Genomic DNA, 18,966 nt, shown 5'->3' on the forward strand with positions numbered 1-18,966 from the left:
GCTCAGAGGCCTGCTACTTCCAGGTGTCGCGCCCGGGGACTGGTGTGAGAAGAGGTATCAGAGGCAGGGGCCGGCGGCTCAGCGATCGATCTGCGATCTGCGCCTCCAGTCCTCTCCCCTCTGCCCCTTGGAAGCTATTTGTGCCTTCCTCGCCTCACCTCTCTCTCCCGTGCTCGCTCCCGCTCTCTCTCTCCACTTAGTGGTTCATTTACTGCTCAATCTGTGATTAATTAAAACAATTTAAATAACTGTGCTGACGCTAAATTCATTTACAGCCACCTCCTCTGCTCACGGCGGCGGCGAGAGCACAGGGGACCCCGGCGCGGGCTCGTGCCTACCGCCAGGGGGCGCTGTGGCCTCAGGTTTGACCTAGACCTGCAGCCTAGCCCTTAAGTAGGCTGAGTCAGCGCACGGACCGCGTTGGAAACCTGTGCAACCTCCTTCTCCTTACATTCCCCCACCTATCCCCCCGGCCTACTTCCATGTGGGTTTCTGTCTGACCAGGAACTCCCCAGTGACCATCTGGGCTAATCCAGAATGGAGAATCCAGGGAAGCGAACTCCATTCTCCTGCCCTAAGTCAGCCCCAGGACATTACCGCTCCGTGGGCTCAGTGACAACTAAGCTCTTTGCAGGAGGGGAGATGGAGGCAAAGAGCTGGGTGAGTGAAGATCTGATGGCTTCCCTTGTTGGGGGAGGGAGCAGAGGTGCAGTACAAGGAGCCCTCCTGGCCTGGGTACCCCCTCCATGAGGTGTTTGTCAGAAAGAGAGCGGCACTGAATGAGCCTACTATGTGCCAGGCACCTTGCTAGATGCTTTATAAATGTGAGGCAGGGTTCACACTGATAAACTCGTTTTGCAGAGTCGCATAACTGGTAAGGGGCAGAACCGAGTTCAAGCCCAGGTCACGCTGATCCATAGCTGTGATTCTAGGAGCTGACCCACCTCAGTGCTTGACCCTGGGCAGTTTCCTGGGAGCAGGGGCCTTGTACTTTAGTAAGTTTCATTAAGGGGATGTGACAAGAGCTCAGGATACTTTCAGGGCAGTGGGCCCATGGGACCAGGGTAGGCATGAGGGTACCTGGTGTCTGGGCATGCTTTGGTAGAAGTAACATGGTCCAGTCCAGCTGGTCCTGCACACAGACCTTCGGGACTCTGCCTTATGAGTAAACATGGTGTGGAGTGGTGTGAGTCATAGTGACCTTGGGCAGATGAATTCACCTCCCTGAGCCTTCAGTTCTCAATAGGGGGAAGGGGCGGTTTTGCCTCCCAGGGGACACTTGCCAATGCCTGCAGGCGTTTTTTGGTTGTCACAACTGGGGACGGGGTACTGCTAGTTTCTAGTGAGTAGAGGCCGGGGTTCTGCCAAACATCCTACAATGCACAGCACAGCCCCCACTGCAAAGGAGGATCTGGCCCGCTCAGTGCTGAGGTTGAGAAGCCCTGTTCTCCATGACCGGACTCTGTCACTCCTTCTGGCCCGCTCTGCTCCACTGTCCTCAAGTCTCAAGTCTCTCTAAGTCACACTGGCAACACTGGCCTTCACTGTCCCTTGGATATGTCACGTATACTCTGGCCTTAGATCATTTGCACTGGTTGTTTGACCCTGCAGACATCCGCCTGGCTAACTCATTCCATGTCAATCCTGTTTTTGCCCAAATAATACCATCTCAGTGAGACCTATTCCCACCACTTTATTTAAAATGGCAGCCCTTTCCCTCTTCCATGGCCCTTCTAATCCCCCTTATCTTTCTTCTTCTTTTTAACCCACAGCATATACCACCTTCTATTAAAAACTTTCTAACATCTTGTGTCTGTTACTTACTGTATCTGTTCCCCACAAAGGAGTTTTATTGTCTTGGTTGATTTCATTGACTGTGCCCAGAACAATGTCTGGCATACAATTGTTGTTGCTCTCAAGTCTGCCTCGGCTCATGCAACCCCATGCATAATAGAATGAAGTGCCATCTGGTCCCATGCCGGCTCCATGATCACTTGTGGATTGGACCATTGTGATCCACAGGGTTTTCACTGGCTGATTTTTGGAAGAGGATTGCCAGGCCTTTCCTCCTAGTGTGGCTTAGTCTGGAAGCTCTGTTGAAACCTGCTCAGCATCAGAACAACACACAAGCCCACACCGACAGATGGGCAGTCGCTGTGCGTTGGCTGGGAATTGAACCGGGGTTTCCCACATTGGTGCTCAGTAAATAAGTATGGAATACGTGATGTTCCATCAGTAGGTTTATAATGCGCTCTAGCACAATCAAGGCACTGAGAAGGCTGACAGCAAAGAAACCACTGGAGTTCTGTTTTACACAAGGTTTCTGAATCTTACTTGACTGTGGAACCTGCCCTCCTTTCTCCCTCCCTCCGCCATCACCTCTCCCCATTGTGCAGAACACACTCTTACAACCGCAGTTCTGTTCTGGGATCCTCCTGGGGATTTCTCTGAGCAAAAATTCTGAGAGTAGACTTAGACCTGAGACAAAATTGTAGGGGCATAACTGCCACTAGGGCAGGCCTATGAGGAGGGAGGTTCTGGGTCTGGCACAGATGGGCAGCATTGACTCAGAGCCCTGGAGGCCTGCCAGCTGACAGGGGAGGCTCAGCTGGGGAGTGCCCTTCTTTGCACCTGTGTAAATACTGCCTTTTACGAGGCCTGGAAAGAGCAAGACTGCATGTGCCCAGGGGTTTTCTTTGCAACAGCTGGGAAATAAGCCCCAGTGTAATTTTGCCTGCATCTGGAAAGCCTGCAGTCATCCAGTGAAAACTCAGGGTGTGAGTTTGAGGACACTGCCTAGCCTGTGTGGCTCATGTGAGGCTCCATGTGTTGGGGAGTGGTACCTGGAGAGCCAGAACCTGCTGTGTTTGAGAGGATGGGGATGTCTGGGATGGGGTTGTGAAGTCCATGCCAAGGTTGGGAAGTGATGGCTCGAAGAGAAATGGGGAAAAGAACAATCACCATTTTTAAACATCTAAAGGGCTGTCCTGGAGTGGATGGTTGAATTAGATGGCTGTGGCTATAAAGGCCAAAGCTAGGACTAATGGGAACAATTATCCAGGCAAGAGGGCTTCAGCCCAGGATAAGCCAGAACCTTCCAAGCACTAGTGAGTTTCCCAGAAGCTGAGTCACCTCTTCATTGAAATCATCCTTGGGTCTGTGATTTGCTTTGGCTAATAAATTTGAGTGGACTTATGTGCACCATATGGCCGAAAACAGAGAATACTAGAAAGATGTTTACCTGTGTTCTCTTGACTATGCAAAGGCATTTGACTATGTGGAGCATAACAAATTATAGACGACATTGCAAAGAATGAGAATTCCAGAACACTTAATTGTGGTCATGCAGAACCTGTACATAGACCAAGAGGCATCATTTGAGAAGAACAAGGGGCATGGTGCATGGTTTAAAATCAGGAAAGGTGGGCATCAGGCTTGATTCCTTTCACCAGACTTTCAATCTGTATGCTGAGCAAATAATCTGAGAAGCTGGATTATATGAAGAAGAACACAGCATCAGGATTGGAGGGATATTCTTTAGCAATCTGTGATATGCAGATGACACAGTCTTGCTTGCTGAAAATGAAGAGGACTTGAAGCATTTATTGATAAAGATTAAAGACTACAGTATGGATTACACCTCAACATAAAGAAAACAAAAATCCTCACAGTTGGACTAATGGGTGACATCAGAATAAATGGAGAAAAGATGGAAACTGTCAGGGATTTCATTTTACTTGGATCCACAATCAATGTTCATGAAGCAGCAGTCAGGAAATCAAATGACATATTGCACTGGGCAAATCTGTGGCAAAAGACCTCTTTAAACTGTTGAAAAACAAAGATGTCACTTTGAGGACTATGGTGCAGCTTACTCAAGCCATGATATTTTCAGTCACCTCATATGCATGTGAAAACTGAACTATGAATAAGGAAGATCAGAGAAGCATTGATGCATTTGAGTTATGACATTGGTGAAGAAAATTGAAGACACGTACTGTGGACTGCCAGAAGAACTAACCAATCTGTCATGGAAGAAGCGCAGCCAGAATGCTCTTTGGAAGCAAGGATGGTGAGACTTCGTCTCATGTACTTTGGATGTGTTATCAGGAGGGACCAGTCTCTGGAGAAGGACATCAAGCTTGGTAAGGAGAAGGTCAGTGAAAAAGAGGAAGACCTTCAACAACACGGATTGGACACAGTGGCTGCAATAATGGGCTCAAATATGTGAGGATGGTCCAGGTACATTCTGTTTGCTATAGGGTTGCTGTCTTGGAGCCAACTCCACAGCTCCTAACAACAACAACATGTGCACCAGCTAGTTTGTGCTTTGCCATATTGTCTTGTCCATCTGACAGGCCACCTACTCCATCAACCTGGCTGTTAGAATGATATTCATGGAGAGTATTGGTGACATGAGAGCAGAACCCCCAGCCCCATGGTGAACATAACTTGAGTTACAAACCCTTTTGTTACTGAGAGTTTGGGGCTAGTTGGTACTGTAGCCTCACCTAGTCTATATTGACTATTCCCATGAAGATTTTATTCTAGGAGGGAAGACAGAAAACAATAAATAAGCAAATAAGTGTGTAATATAATATCAGGCACTATGAGGAAACATAAATCAGGGCAGAGGAATAGAAAGTGATGGAGGTGCTATTTTAGATAGGGTGGACAGGGAAGGCCTGTGGAGAAGGTGATGTTGGAGCTGAAGGAAGTGCGAGAGTGAACCATGTGGATGCTGGAAGGAAGAGTTAAGGCAGAGGGTCCAGTAAATGCTCAGAGCACGAGGTGAGCATAGGACCCATGTGCTCAAGGGACAGCAAGGAGCCCAGCGTACGTGGGACAGAGAGACTGAGGAGGAGTAGACTGAGATACTTTTGAAGGAAGGTAGAGGACAGGTGAGGGCCTGGTTGACCCAGGTAGGAATGTGGGATTTGAATATGAGTGTGCTGGGAGACCACTGGGGGACAGTGAGCAGGGAAGAGACATGATCTGACTTATTTTACAAAAGGGTTCTTCTGGCTGCTAGGTGGAGAGGAGACTATAGGCATCAGAGTAGAGCAGGGAGACTAACCAGGAGGTCACTGCAGTGGTCCAGGCGGAAGGTCACAGTGGCTTCATCTAGGATGGCGGAGAAGAGATGATGAGAAGACATCAGAGTGCAACTTGTTGAGGTGGTGGGTTTTCCATGTTGGTTTTGGCTTTAGTTAGCATTTCTGCCCCTGAGTTCTCCAGGGATTCTATTCCTCTGTGCCCTGACACTCTATATCTTCCTGTACATTCAGTGGGGCATTGCACTTCCATTTAAATTTGGGTATTCTTTCCTCATGGTTCCCTGTTTCAGTGATTCTCATACTCACCCCAAACCAAACCCATTGCCATCAAGTTGATTCTGTCTAATAGCAACCCTATAGGACAGACTAGAACTGCCTCATGGGGTTTCCAAGGCTATAAACCTTTACAGAAGCAGACTGCCTCATATTTCTCCTGTGGAGTGCTGGTGGGTTTAAACCACTGACCTTTTTGTTAGCAGCTTAGTGCTTTAACCACTGCACCACCAGAGCTTTTTCTCATACTCACCAGGAACACATAAAATGCAGAATTCAGGTCAACATCATTCCAGATGCTAATTCCAAGAATTCTCCTTGGAAGTGAGAATGGCCAGACTTCGTGTGACCTACTTTGGTCATGTTGTCAGAAGGGACCATTCCCTGGAGAAGGATATCATGCTTGGTAAGGTGGAGGGTCAGTGAAAAAGGGGAAGGCCTTCAATGAGATGATAGATTGACACAGTGGCTGCAACTATGGGCTCAGGCATAGCAAGGATTGTGAGGCTGGTGCAGGACTGGGCAGGGTTTTGTTCTGTTGGACATGGGGTCACTATGAGTCAGAGTTGACTTGGTGGCACTTAACAACAACAACAACATACTTGAGTCAAGAGTCTTGGACTCTAAGCTTCAGCTTCCTTATTTGCAAAGCAGGAAAATGAATGTTTATTGAGCATCTAGTGTGTGACACATACCTCATAGTGCTGTGGAGGGGACTGTAGGAGATTTGGAAAAGGTCTAGCATGGTTGTAGGCATGTACACCAGTTTTTTGAGTGGATTCTGAATCATGATGACCTCGTGTGTCAGAGTAGAGCTGTTCTCTCCTATAGGGTTCTCAACAGCTGATTTTTTTCAGAATAGATCACCAAGCCTTTCTTCCTTGATTCTCTTGGATGGACTCAAGCTGTTGACCTTTCTATTAGCAACCAAGTGCTTAAGCATTGATGCCACCCGTGGACTCCTGTAGGCAGATAGCTACTCACTAAATAAAGCTATTACGTTTATCCTTGGATCTAGACTCTTTTCATGCTCATCATTCATTCAGTAAAACTTGTAAAAAGAGGCTTTTTTATTTTGTAATACTTTCAGATTTACAGCAAAGTTGCAAAGATAGTACAGAGAATTCCCATATACCCCTCACTGAGTTTCCCCATTGTTAACATCTTACATTACCATGGTACATTTGTCAGAACCAAGAAACTTACATTGGCACATTGTTATTAACTAAATTCCAGAATTTTGTTTGCAGTTCATCAGTTTTTCACCTCAAGTCTTTTCTTTCTGTGTCTCCCCAGTCTCCTCTGGTCTCTGACTATTTCTCAGAAAATACTTTTAGTCAGTACTTGATGTGTTAGATACTTTTCCTTCTGCTCTCTTAAACCCAACCCAACCCAACCCAACCCAACCCAACCCATTGCCGTCAAGTCAATTTTAACTCACAGTGACCCTATAGGACAGAGTAGAACTGCCCCATAGGCTTTCCAAAACTATAAATCCTTATGGAAACAGACTGCCTCCTCTTTCTCCTACAGAGCAGCTGTCATGTTTGAACTGCCAACTTTTCAGTTAGGAGCTGAATGCTTAACCACTGTGTCACCATACCTCTTAGTGTCTGGTTTCATGTTTCCCAGGCTGGCTGTGTCTTACCCAACTTGGGCTCACATGGCACTTTTCCTCACGAAGCACAGTGCTTCGTGACAAGTACTGAACTCCAGTCCAACAATATGCCATCAGATTTCAACTTTTCACTTGCTAGTTGCATGCTTGAGGGGAAATTACTCAGATCAGTTTGGACGCAAGAGACAGAAAACTCAAATGGCTTAAGCAATGAGGAAAATGTGGGACCTTCCAGAGAATAAGTGCGGAGGCTGGAGAGAGCCAAGCTTGGTTCATTTGTCAGCTCTGTGAGATCACCAGGGACTCAGATTCTTTCTGCTTTGTTGCTCTTCCATCCTTATCTTGTCTCGGCTCCCTAAGGTCATGAGAAGACCAACCGGGGATCCGGTAGCCCACCTGCTCTTGAGGCCACTGTTAAGGATTCAATTGGGTCCTCTCAAGATATGTGTTGGAATCCTAACCCCTATCCCCATACCTGCAGTTGTAATCTGAACTAATATGATGTAATGACCTTCACAGCACAATCTAATGCAATAAATCAATCAGTTGCAGTCATGTCAGTGTAGAGTGGATCCTAAACCTAATCACCCCTGAGTTGCATAAATATAGCAGTGTAGACACAGCGAGATGAGGACTCATGGGGAGGACAGAAGCTGTCTGGTGAGGAGGGAAGCAGATGAATCTGTAAGCCCAGAACCTCAAGGATTATCCACTACTCGATGTTGAAATGGATTGGGCAGTGTTTTGTTCTGTTGTACATAGGATCTCTATGAGTTGATGCCAACTTGATGTTACCTAACAACAACAATGACAACAAGAGTTTGAAATAGTTAAAGAAGAACCTCTGGACTGCTAGCCTCCTGAACTGTGAGGAAATAATTTTCTGTTCTTTAAAGTCACTCACTTGAGTGATTTCTAGTATAGCGGCACTAGGGGGCTAAGACAGTCATGTGCCTCTGTCCTCTTGGCCAGGCTCCAGGCTGGCTCTTTTCCTCAGTGCCCACCTCTGACTTGGTGGCCATGTAGCTAGACCCTGACATAGCACATCTCTGTCTTCCTGTCCCATCCCAGGCTGACTGCTGCAATCTCACATCCTTGGATTCTTAGGTGAAAACCACTCATATCCAGGTGTACATCTCCGCCAGTGCCCTTGAAGCCCATCTCACTGGGCTTGAGGTGAGAAGAAGCTAATCCCCCCTTCCACCAGCTTGTGTCAGGGTTGGCTCACAGCACCCTGACAACTCCAACTCCCTTAAGACCCCAACCCTCCTCAGAGGTGGAGGTCAGCCAAGGGTTGTGAACAGGTGTTCAACCACATCCCTCATCTATCCCAGAGAGGGGGCTGAACACCACCTTTGAAATGTGGAATGTCTTGGAACCTGGAGTTGAAATTGAGCTGGAAAAAGCCAACCCCATTTTAACATTCTGCCACACTATTATTGATTCTGTCATTGTTACTATTATTTATTATTTAAGGAGTGTTCTGGTGGAGCAATAGTTAAGCTCTTAGCCCAGAGGTTGGCAGTTTGAGGCCATCCAGCGACTCTGCAGAAAGACCTGGTGGTCTGCTCCTGTAAAGTGTAGAGCCTAGGAAACCCTAAGGGGCAATTCTACTCTGTCACATGGGGTTGCTGTGAGTTGAAATAGACTTGACAACACCCAACAACAACAACAACGTTATTGATATTGTTGCTGTTACTGTTACTTAAGGGACAAAATGAGGACCAGAACCTGTCTCCTGAGGCCCAGAGAAGTCACTGTCCCCTACCTCACACTCTCTCCCAGGGTTGAGAATGTGGTCAGACCTTTTATGGGGACAATGCAATCTTTTATAACCAGCTCCTTTTCTGCTAGAGCTAGCAAGCCTTTCTCAGGGATCATGCTCATGTGTGCGCACATGCAAGCACACACACACACACACACAGATGCTGGCATGCAGGGAAAGCAATTAAAGGAACCAGTGCGGTGATACAGAGACAGTCTGTCAACTGTGCAAGTTGACAAATTTTGCATTGTAAAAACAAAAACAGGAGCTTAACCCCCTCCCTCCTCCTGCTAAGAGTGCAACTGAAACAGCTCGTCTCTCCTGTTGGGGAGTGGAGGTGAGGCTTGACTGGTAAACAGGAGGCCCTGTAGACAGAGGCAGCCATTGCCTGGTCCGGAGGGCCAGGGGGGACTCATGCAAGGTGGGGGGGCTCTGCTGGAGAAGGAGACTGATAGTTCTGAGCGCGTGGGATGTGCCTTGAACACCCTCTCTTCTGCCTCATGATAACCCTACATGTGGAGTGGGAACTCCCGTTTTCCAGTTGAGGAAGCAGGCTCAGTGAAATAAGAGGACTGTTCAGCCACCTCCTACCAGACAGTGTCATGGCAGGGATTCAGACTCAGCTTGTCTGACCCCGAAGCCTGGGCTCTTTGGGTTGCATACCTCTGCACTCCACATTTTAAGCAGCTGTTTACATTTCTTCTTTATTGGAGGTTTCAATTGTGCCACTGACTTTTTTTTTTTTTTTTTTTGGTGCCACCATTATTACTATCCTCTCTAAAACATTCTACCATCATTAGCATAAACTCAATACCCTGCAAACAAAAGCTTCCTCCCTTCCCCTCCCTCCCACCCCTGGTTAACCACTAATAATCTTTGGTGAGTGTGTGTGTATGTGTATGTGTGTGTATATATATGTGTGTGTGTGTATACACATATACATACATATATATATATACACACACACACATATACATTTTTTTTTTTTTTTTCCTATCTAGGAATTTTTAGGAGCTCTGGTAGCATAGTGGCTAAGACACTTGCCTACTAACCAGACGGCTGGCGGTTCAAACCCACCAGCCACTCCTCGGAAGGAAGGTTGGGCAATCCTACTTCCGTAGTGATACTGCCTCGGAAACCCAAGGAGGGGTCACTATGAGTCGGGGTTGACTCGACGGCACATAACAACAACAACAACAATCTAGGAATTTGGCCTTCCTTCCCCTCCCATCCCTGGTAACCAACAGAGAAAGTTTCCTTCCATATATAAACTTTTCCTTGACTTGTTACAATAGTGGACTAATGTAATATTTGTCCTTCTGTGATTGACTTATTTCACTCATCATAATGTCCTCCAAGTTCATTCATGTTATGTGGTGTTTTGTGGACTCTACATTGTTCTTTAGGGTTGCGTAGTATTTCACTGTGTGTCTGTGCCAGTTTATCCATTCCTCGGTTGATGGGCACTTAGGTTGTTTCCATCTCTTTGCTATTGTGAACAGTGCTGTGAAGAACATGGGTGTGTGTATATCTGTTCATGTCCTGCTTCTCACTTCTTCAGGATACATACCCAGTAATGGGATTGCTGGGTCAAATGATCAGATCAGATAGTGCTATTGCAACTTGCCTACTTCAGACACACCATCGGGAAAGACAATCACTAGAAAAAGACACCATGTGTGGTAAAGTAGAAGGCCAACAGCAGGACAGATTGACCCAATAGCTGCAACAATGAGCTCAAACATACTAACAATCATTAAGGTGCTGCAGGGCTGGGCAGCATCTCCTTCTGTTAAACATAAGACCACTGTGAGTCAGAGATGACTCAGTGGCAAACAGCAAAAACAGCTCTGCCACCCTTTGGATTATTTTACCGTGGCCTTGTTTTGTGCCTGGCAGTGTTTGTGTTGAACAAATATCCTACCAATTGACCTCTGCTCTGTGCCAAGAACTATGCTAGATACTGAGGATTCAGTGGTGCTCAAAACAAGACCCGTTTTCTGGCGGAGTTTTCATGCCTGTGGGGAAGAGAGAAAGTAGCAGATGAGACTCTAATGAAGGCTACTGACTCTTACTGTGGGCCAAGAACTATTCTATGTCTTTACGTCTTTTACCGTAGGTGATCCTGTGACAGCCCCATGGGGTTGGTGCCGCTGTTTTCTCCAAGTTATGGATGAAGGTATTGAGACATGGGAAGGCCCATGGTCACCCAGCCAGTGGGAAGCAGAGCTGGAATTTGAACACAGGACATCTGGCCCTGGGATCCTGCTGACCATTCTCTTTCCCTGCATTGGAAAGTGCTGTAAGGACAGAGCAGGGTGGGCAATCAAGACGACAGGCCGCTACTATGGACTAGAGGGATCAGGGAAGACCTGCTTGAGGGATAATATTGGACAGAGCTCCTTCTTCTCTGAAAAAGAGTTGCAGGGAGAGTCTACTCTTTGAAGACCAGAATGGTAGGACATAAAAACTGGTTCATGACATAGGACAGCCTCTGTCCAGAATCCTTTACTACCCATCAACATTGAACACAAAATACCAAGGATTTTCTATAACAGTTGTTGTTGTTAGCTGATGTGGAGTCTGTCCCCGACTCGTGGTGACCCTGCGCACAAAGGAATGAAATCCTGCCTGGTCCTCTGCCCTCCCTGTGATTGGAGGTACATCAGGCTTCTGTGGCACATAGAGTTTTCATTGGCTGGTTTTCAGAAGTAGGTCACCAGACCTTTCCTTCTAGTCTAGCTTTGTCCAGAAACTCCACTGAAATCTGTTCAGCATCTTATTAGATCCTTGTAAAAAAATTCCTTTTCTTAAAATGCAAGATTTTCTTTTCAGTATCTTTTTCCATTACCCTGCATAAAAAATGCCACCCCTAATTATATTTGACCTTTCCTAGGAGGAGAATTTTGGTATTAAAAGAACACCCCTGAGGCTGGAAGTTAAAAGCTCCTGCTTGACCACTGATTGTGCATGTGTGGGAAGGCCTCGGTCTCTCTAAGTTCAGTTTCTCCAGCGAAGGAAGTGATGATGGCATCACCTGTCTAGGTAGGTAGGTACATAGGTAGGCAGGCAGCTGCTGTGGAGTCAACTCCCACTCATGAGGACTTCTGTGCAACAGAGTGAAATGTTGCCTGGTCCTGTGTCAGCCTCCTAATTGCCAGCTACGGTGTCAGTCCATCCTGCTGAGGGTCTCCCACACCCTCGCTGGCCCTCTGCTTCACTGAACATGACGTCCTACTCCAGCGAGGGATGTCTCCTGATGATGTGTTCAAAGCTATCTTTTGTGGTGATCTATAATTCATTGGCTAATTTTTGGAAGTAGATCACCACACCTTTCTTCTGTCTTTGTTTGGAAGGTTCACTGAGCCCTGTTCGGCATCATAGCAACACACAGTCCTTTCCTGACAGATGGCCTGTGGCTGCATGTGAGGTCCATTGGCCTTGGGTGGTGCACAAGGAGATAGCCGTCTTGTTGAAGCACTTCCTGGCTTGGCTGTTATGTAGTTTTGGACCCATTCACTGCTCTATCTGCTTCACCTTGTCTCAAATGGTACACGATGCCTACACCAGATAATGGATGGTGGTGCACCTCAGGGCATCATGTCATATATCACTCTTACTACCATGTTCTCTTCCATGGCAGACATCACTAATCAATCACTGCACACCATCCTCTGAGTCTGGTCCTGGATTTCAAGTCTTTTGCAATTCTGTGTTCCACTACCAGCCAGTACCAGTCAATAAATGTTGGTATTCAAAGGGAACCTGCTTGTCATTGTCGTTCTAATGCTGTTGTTCCTGACAAGCCAGGGGTCTCTCTGGCTCATCCTGGTTCCTGGGCCTCACTTAGCTGGGCCCTTAGTTACCTCATTACTGCTCCAGCCATTTGCAAAACCTGCACTTTGCCTGTTGTTTTCTGGCCTAATTTTTTTTTTTTTTTTTCACACTATGGTGGCTCTTAAAAATATTTTCCTGGCAGCAAATGGGTGTCTTCCTGCTGGGAGGAAAAGGGAAGAAGAATTAGCAGCTTCCCATCTGAGAACTTCCACTGGAATTGATTTATCCCAGCAGAAAGAACCCGGCATTTTCCTTCCAAATTAATATGCAAATGAGTGTAAGCAACACCTCCCACGGGCAGGTTCAGAACACAGCGGTATTATCCTAGAACATTTATTAGCTCTATTAATAGAGTTCATTGCCATCCTCCTCCTCCCCCCTGCTTTATTGCCATTCTAATTATGGACCGTTTTGTTTCATTTTATGTTTTCCCAGTTCTGGTGCAGGCCCATTGCTGCCCATTAGGAAACAGGTGCTGGCCTGGAGAGTGGGGGCACTGCTCTCTTCAGAGGGGGCGCCAGCTTTGCAGAGGGCACATTCCTCATGTCTCTAACAACACCGTCACATGGAAAGGAACACTGAGAGAGCGTGGGGTGACACATGGGGAACTGCCGAGGGTAGTGCTTTATAATGGAGCAGCCTCTGGAAGGGCTGTGGAGTCCTTTTAGGAGACAGTGTATTCAATGGAACATGAAGCCCTTGGAAACTGTAGGCCATGGAGTCCCGGCCATGAATGAGGCAGCAATCCAGGTACCTTGCGTGTATGAACACGTTTAATTCCTGTTCAACCCAATGAGGCAAAGGAATATTGCTGTTGTGGTGGTTAGCTGCCATTGAGTCACAATGGAACCAAACGCTGTCCAGTCCTGTGCCAGCCCCAGGGTCAGTTGTATGATTGGACCGTTGTAATCCATGTGGTTTTCACTGGCTGATTTTTGGAAGTAGATTGCCAGGCCTTTCTTCCTAGTGGTCTTAGTCTGGAAGCTCCTGTGAAACCTGTTCAGTATCATAGCAACGTGCAAGCTTCTGCTGACAGACGGGTGGTAGCTGTGATGAGGTGTATTGGCCTGGAATTGAACCCAGGTCCTCAGCATGGGAGGTACGAATTCTACCACTGAACCACCACTATCCCCAAGGGACTACTAAGAGCCTCATTTACTGAGGAGGAAACTGAGGCACAGAGAGGTTAAAAAACTTGCCCTGGATTGACAGAGTCCCCTCTCAGACCACCTCCTGGAGCCTCACCCTCTCTCCTTTCCCTTGGTGAAGTGGTTAAGCTCATGGGCTTCTCCAAGCTGCATCCCTCCCCTGCCTCTTGGTGACCCTCAAGGTCATCAAGATTCACCTCCACAGAGAACACCAAAGAACCAAAACCAAACACATTGCTATCAAGTCAATTCCAACTCATGGTAACACCATGTGTTATAGAGTAAAACTGCTTCCTAGTGTTTAACCTTCACAGAAGCAATTCACCAGGCCTTTCTTCTGCAGAACCACTGAGTGGGTTTGAAATACCAACTTTTAGGTTAGCAACTGATGGTAAACTGTTTGCACCACCCAGGGATGTCATAGAAGTCAGAGTTATAAATAACAAATCAACTATCTGGCCATTTCTGTAGGAAAAGCTGTGGACTGCACCGATGGGGATACTGAAGTGGGGTCCCTCTGAGTGTCTGGGCTGCTCCTCCATTCATTCTTCAATGCCCAGGGTCATAGATTTTAAGTCTGGCTAGAGTCAATGGGAAGGAGCTCTGGTGGTGTAGTGCCTAGGGCATCGGACTGCTAACCAGAAGGTTGGTGATTCAAACCAGCCCACTCTGCGGAAGGAAGACTGGGCAATCTACTTCCATAAAGATTTACTGCCTCAGAAACCCAAAGGGGGTGGCTGTGAGTCAGAATGGACTTGATGGCAGTGAGTGAGTTTTTGAGAGCCAGGGGTTTCTGAGGCACAGTGGTTAAGTGCTTGGCTGCTAACTGAAAGGTCAAGAGTTCGAATCCACCAGCCACTTTGTGGGAGAAAGATGTGGCAGTCTGCTTCTATAAAGCCTTGGAAACCCTATGGGGGCACTTTTACTCTCTCCAGTAGGTTTTCTATGAGTTGGAATTGACTAGATGGTAGTGAATTTGTATTTTGGTTTTGGAGCCAAGTACTTCTATTAATTTTATTAGTTTCATTTCTACACACCACAAGAGTCTCTGTGCAGGGTACTATTTTTGTCCCTAGATGAGGAAACTGAGTTGTTTGGCAGTTATGTAACTTGCCTGAGATCACACATGCCTTAGTTTCCCCAGTGTTGAGGGCTTTTTGGAGGCTGACAAAATAGTTATGAGGTTTCAGATGTTGACCTGGAACTCCAATCTATTGCTCATCTCTAAGGAAGAGCCCTTAGGAGAGCCTGTGGACTTCATCCACCTGGGAGAGAACAGCCCCATGCCTGTTTTTAAGTTCACAGAGGGTGTCTTTTGGAGAAAGTGGCTTCTATCATCCATCCGTTTGGGCATTGGTGGTTCAGTGGTGGAATTCTTACTGTCTATGCAGACGACTCAAGTTCTGTTCCCAGCCAGTACACCTCATCGCAGCCACCACCCATCTGTCAGTAGAGACTTGCGGGTTACTATGGTGCTGAACGGGAGCTCTGGTAGCATAGTGGCTAAGACACTTGCCTGCTAACCAGACGGCTGGCGGTTCAAACCCACCAGCCACTCCTCAGAAGGAAGGTTGGGCAATCCTACTTCCGTAGTGATACTGCCTCGGAAACCCAAGGAGGGGTCGCTATGAGTCGGGGCCGACTCGACGGCACATAACAACAACAACAACATGGTGCTGAACAGGTTTCAGCAGAGCCTCCAGACTAACACGAATAGGAAGAAAGGCTTGGTAATCTACTTCTGAAAATCAGTCAATGGAAACCCTATGGATCACGATGGTCTGATCCCCAACTGATCATGGATGGCACAGCACTGGGCAGTGTTTCATTCCATTGTGAATGGGGTCGTCATAAGAGTGGTTATGTGTATGTCTTTCCTCCCACCTGATCACCAGGTCTTTGAGGTCTGGTTCCTAGTTGCCATCATGTTGATTCTGACTCATAACAACCCCACGTGTTACAGAGTAGAACTGAGTGCCAAAATGTTGCCATAGGTTGATTTTCCAGAAGTATATCCTCTGGCCTTTCTTCCTAGCTACTTCTGGGTGGACTCAAACATCCAACCTTTTGGTTAGTAGCTTAGTGTGTTAAGCATTTTCACCAGCCAAGGACTCTGTCCCCATAATTTGAGGATTAAATGTCCCTTGGATCCAGCTCCCTCTATCTGTTCAGTATTCATTTTTAGGAGGTCACCACATGCTAACTCATGGTGAGAGGAGAAGGGAGGAAAAGATAAAGACAGACCCTGAGCTGGGAAAGGGAGAGTGTGGTGGTTATGTTTGTGTGTCAACTTGGCTGGACCTGGTGGAGTGGCTGGGCAGCTGGATGTAGTCTTCCCCATGATGAGACTGGTAATCAGCTCCGTGGTGGAATCTACTGTGAGCAGCTGAGTGTCTGCCTTTGGGTATGTGGTCTGCTTCCCGTCTATAAGAAGCAGCTTTGGGAATGGTCTCTAGCTTATGACACACTTGAATCCTGCATGTAGCTGAGTCGTTGTACAGCAGCCTGCCATGCTGTGCCAATTTTGGGACTTTCAGTGGAGTTGAATTAATGACCTGTCATGTGGTTTGGTAACATTGGGACTGTGCCTTTTTATTTGTCAACCTTGGGCTTGTCAGTCTCAGCAGCCAGCAGCTGTCTGAGTGAAGAAATGCCTCTAGCTCCAGAGGGCTGGGAGTAGGAGGCAGAGCTGAAGCCCAGGGTTGAGGGTCTTTCACCCAGCCCCTAGAGCCTGGCACTTTGAACTTGGACTTAAAGCCTCCAAACTGTAAGAGAATAAACTCCTGTTTGTTAGGGCATCCCATTTGTGGCATATTCCTGTCAGAGTGGCACTAGGGAACCAGAACAGAAGGAAAGGAAGAAGCCCACTCTGGGAGAACCCAGCTCCGGCAGCAGCCTCTGGCCCAGGCTGTCCATGGGAGGAGGAGGAGGGCCAGGCAGCCCAGCTCTAAAGTCTCCCACTGCCTGTTTAGAGTCCTCCAAGGACTGATGTCCTAGAGCTGCTCCAGGCAGCAGGAAATTCCATTTCCTCTTCTCTTCACATCATTTCCCTCATGGGCTCATGGAGGTCATAAATGCTTTTTCCTTTTGGTGGTGGTTTTCTTCCTAGCACCCAGAAGAATGAGTAGGAAAGCAGGAAGCCAGACTTCTCCTCTCAGCCGGCCCTGAGCTGGTTGTGTGATCTTGGGGGCGGGGCTTGCTTTCTTGGAGCCTCAGCTTCCCCTGAGGCTCCCTTGGTGCTCCCTGTGGTCAGGCTGGACTAGAATTGGTGGTTTCACAGTATGCTCCACTAGGCCCTCCATGGCCCCTTCACCACGGGGGCAAGAAGGGAAGAAAGGGGTTGGGGTGGAGCTCCTCCAGCTCTCGGTTGTATGGTGGGTGGCCACGGACTCTTCCACTTTTGTGTGGTTCTGGATATAATGCTTTTTATCATAGGTGCTCATGGACTGGAGAGCCAACCTTAATTATTGGGATTGTTGTTGTTATGTTCTGTTGACTCATCTCCGACTCATAGCGACCCCAAGCACATGTAGTGATGAAGAGTCCAAAGTTTCCTTGACACTATGGGTTCAAATCCCAGCTGTACTACTTACTTACTAGTTGGGTGACCTTGGGCAAGTTAATGAACCTCCCTGAGCTTCAGCTTCATTATCTGCAAAATGAGGATGATAATAATAGTATAGTACCTACAGCACAGAGCTGTTGTGAGAATTAAGGGAGGTAATTTATGTAGCATTTAATAGAAAACTGGACATAGAAATTCCTTTCTTGGTGATACCTGATATCCCCCCCACTGGAATATACAAACCACAAAAGGGCTCCATCTCAGGTACCTAGAACAGTAGCTACCACATAGTAGATGCTCAGAAAAAAAATCTGTTGAATAAATGAATCCATCAGTGACTCATGTGGGTCTATTGAGTTGAACCATCTTAAACCAAACACTCTCCTGAAGGGTAGGGCATCCCCTGGTCTGGCTGCAGAGGTTGGCTGTCCCCTCACTTACTCAGGCAGGATTCTCTTAGGGTTTTAGTGTTGTGCTTCTTGGGATGAATGGAGCTCCTCGAGGACAGTGCTTCAGTTGGTCAAGTCCCACTTCAATATTCCTGTGTTGTGGGAAAGATATAAGAAGGGCTGAATTGAGTCTCAGTATTTCATCTGGACAGGATGAATTTTGTGTGCTAACCTGCAGCCCTGGTCTATGACCACAGCTCAGACCTCATAGAATGCTTCTCCTTCCAGCCCCATCAGCTATTCAAGATGACTGTCTCTGGTCTCTTTCTTGCAGGGTGGTTGTATCAGGAAGCAGGGCCTTACTTCTTTGAGAATCCCTTACTTCTAAGACTGACTCAGCAGACAGAGGACTTTGTTACCATTGGCTCTACTTTATTTTACTTTGGGAAATAAAGTTTAATAACATTTAAGAATTAGGACAGTTTTTTTCCAGGTCAGCTACTGCTGACCAGTTCAGTGTTTTCTCTGATTCATCACCCCTTCTAAATCAAAACAATGGAATATGGTTCTTACTCTTCTCTTTTTTTCCCAGAAGAGATCATCATAAACAAACTGTGTGACTCAAGCTTTCCTGTTTTTCTCCCATAAGGTAATTTAACCCAGATAAATCTTGGTGCTCCCTGTGGTCCAGTCTTAACATAGTATCTCACGTGAAGAAACCCCATCAGTCAACCAAAAGGAAACAAACAATACTTCATTTCTCTTTTGGTCTCTTAGTGGAATGCCAAAGAGGAAAGTCTTTCTTTTTCTCTTCGGAAGAGGATCTAAAATGTGACTGATTATAAGATGCACCATTATTATTATTTTTTTTTTAGGGCCAAGAAAGAAATAATAAAAACAAAACAAACTCTGCCAATTTAACTATGTACTGCCATCAATTGCAAATTGTAAACTTATTTCAGAATTGTTAAAATGTGAAAAAGTGCATGTCTTAGAGTCAATGCAAAATGGTTGTGTGTACTGACAGTACATACCTCTAGCAAACAGTCTCTGGGTGGAGCAGATGGTTAACATGCTTGGCTACTGACCAAAAGGCTGGAGCTCCAAATTCACCCAGAGGCACCTTGGAAGAAAGACAGGATGATGTACTTTCCCGAAAAATCAGTCACTGAAAATGGGGATGTGGAGCATAACTTTATTCTGACACACATGAGGTTGCCATGAATCAAAATAGACTCAATGTCAAATGGTTTGGAGATAATCACAAAATAAAAGAATAAAAAAGATGTACAAGAACTCAGGACCACACATCTT

The sequence above is a fragment of the Orycteropus afer genome, unplaced genomic scaffold (assembly GCF_000298275.1).
Source record: "Orycteropus afer afer isolate SDZICR_OR568_19922 unplaced genomic scaffold, OryAfe1.0 scaffold00421, whole genome shotgun sequence".
NCBI classification, from domain to species: Eukaryota; Metazoa; Chordata; class Mammalia; order Tubulidentata; family Orycteropodidae; genus Orycteropus; species Orycteropus afer.